This window comes from Bactrocera latifrons, unplaced genomic scaffold (genome assembly GCF_001853355.1).
Source record: "Bactrocera latifrons isolate USDA-ARS-PBARC rearing strain unplaced genomic scaffold, ASM185335v1 scaffold_168, whole genome shotgun sequence".
NCBI classification, from domain to species: domain Eukaryota; kingdom Metazoa; phylum Arthropoda; class Insecta; order Diptera; family Tephritidae; genus Bactrocera; species Bactrocera latifrons.
Window position 1 is genome coordinate 70,724 of NW_017535163.1, and position 2,936 is coordinate 73,659.

Genomic DNA, 2,936 nt, shown 5'->3' on the forward strand with positions numbered 1-2,936 from the left:
ATTACAAAAAAAAAAAATAATACAGAAATTTGAAATTAGGAAAAAAAGAAATAAAAAAGAAGAATTACACAGTATATAGCTTTTGCTGATACTCTGCTGTTAGAGGGCATTTCTTGCTAATTTTGGGGTGTTAAAGACGAAAATAATAACCAAACTTCCCTAACAAGTATTATTTCTTGTGTTGTAGTAAAGGAATAAGCCCCTTTCACTTATAAAATGACAAAAAACTTATAGGTAATAAAAGATTGTTGAACTCCATACCAAACCACTCAAATACTCCACAAACCTTTTAGCACATCACACGCATATTTTCCTTCCGATTTATTGAGTAGTGTTATTAATATTATTATTAAATAAATATATCTAATTAAAAATAATAATAAAATAGGTAGAAATTACAAAAATTTTAATTTGATTAAAAAAAAAAAATACTTTCGTTACTTCATTTTAAATTTCACAATAACTGGGTTTACCCAATATTACGGTAAAAAATCGGAACAATTTCGCAATTTAATTAGAGAACGCCCTCTTCAGAATTTGCGATAAAATCTTGTCACATTGTTACTTTTTATAATGCTTTTTTCACTTTTTTTAAACATAAAAGAAAATTATTAAAAGTAAAGAAAAGATAAAAACTATAAAAAAATATATAACTACAAAAGATATCAGCAATAAATCACGAAAAATATATATATACATACATATATATCTAGATATACATACATATATCCAGCAAAAGCCAGCAACTGTCAGTTTACAAGACATTCAACACACGCCCCACATCGCGGACATTTAAATCAAATTAATCATTTGCAACTGAATGTTCGCATGCCAAAGTAATCTATTAGCGCGAATTGAAAACATCGCCAAATGCAGATAATACATGGCAACAACAACATCAGCATTAATTTGCTAATGTTACTAACGCCAAGAACCCTTTCGAACCTAATCACAACCACTTCACTACAAATATGCCAAAAACAAATGCAAGCGATATTTACTTATACTGTATACATATGTACATGTATATTTACAATTTGTGTAGCAATGGCAAAAAAGCAAAAAGCCATTGCGTCGCAGCGATAGCAGAGATACGTGCGGTCCAAAGTTTAAGTGGCTGACAAAATAAATATGAGAGTTTTTAATGGCGCGCATGTATGTGTAAGGCTATTTGCGAATACAGCTACTGATATGTCAAAAATCTTTTTCGGCGAAATATTGCTAATGTATACTTCCGGTGTTTAGTACTAGGATTCTAGGAAGCTGAAATGATTTAGCGTTGCCGACTGCAAATACGAATTACCTACAAACTTGCCTCGTGCTTTCATTTGCAGCGGACGCACGTGTATTTGGGTAAATCGCCTATAATGTGAACCAAATTTATAGTCAAGGCTTAGTGTTCGATTGATTTTTTATGATTGTTTTGATTTGTTTATAAAGAGTGTGGCGAAAACGCATACGGTTGCTCAAGCAGCGCAGGCGAAGTGTGCAGTGAGAGCATGCTATACATACAAATATATTTATGAACTGCCTGAGAGTGAGGAACTGCGTTTGCAATGAAGCGATTATAATGCAAAACTGTCGAGATTTTTTATATATTAATGCTGAAATATTTTTGGCTGCTTTGGCATCCTCACATGCATCTAAATATATTTCATATTCTTCAGTGTCAAGTTGTCAAAGTGGATATCATAAGAGTGTTAACTCTTCATACCATTTAAAATTCATACATATGTGAATGGCATTGGTAATATAACAGTAATAAATAAATTGTTGCATTCGCAGGAATTTTAATTAAAATTGTAACATAAATCACTACAAACTTATCTTATCTTATTGAATTAGTAAAGACTGCTCGACCGATTGTCTCAAGACCGAACGCAACGCCTCAATTTTCCTCTCACACATCTTCATAAATAACAATAAAACAATAAATTTGTTAATTTACAAAAATAACATTATAAATTTTAAACAAATAATAATTATTGAAAAAAAGTCGGCTGGACAAATATGTGCAAAAATTTTAATTAATTTCAAGGGAATTTCAAATCACGTTTCTTCAACATTTGTTTAACTTTGTGGAATTTATTTAATTATTTATTTGTAATATTGCCACTTGTTTTAAAAGAATTTATTGGTGAAAGTATTTACTCTTCGGTCTGTAGCTAGTAAGTGCAATTAAATAAGTACTCATAAAATAGTTCAATATTTGCCATATTTTAAAGGAGAGTCTGTTGTCAAACGCAAAACAAATATACAAATATACATAAATACAGAGTATTACATAAATGTAGTGTAGTGTGGAGATATATCTCTATATATAATAAAATATATGATCACACAGAAAAGTCCCGAAATGTAAGTGGGCAAACAGTTTCAGAAGATCTTTATAAACAATTTCCATTGATGATAAAAAATTATTCTTAACACAACAAAAATTAATAAAAATAAAAAACGACAATAAAAAAATTAAGTAAATTAACAAAATTAACAAAATTAGTTTAATTAATAATTTTTTTTTTTGTATCACATTAATAATTAAACTTAAACAAAATCTGATTTAATTTATTAAATATAGGTGTATTAAAAAAATGTAATACTAAAAATTAATCTAATTAAAAAAAAATTAATACATAAATTAAAAAAGTCTTAAAAATAGGCTAATCTGTCTTAAAACTTTTTAATTAATTGAAACTAAGGAAAACGAAACCTATTTAGGAAAAAGTCCCTAAAAGGAAGAAAAACCCTGGAAAACCATTCTCATTACATTTTTATATGAATTATTCCTAGCCCAGAAGCATTTAATAAAATAATAAAAAATATGCTTGTGATAAAAAAGTTGCACGGAAATTTGAAATTGCAAAAAAGCGCAGCTTACACACCAGTAAGGCAGGCAGGGCGGCAACATTTTTCGTTGACATTAATTGCCAATGCTT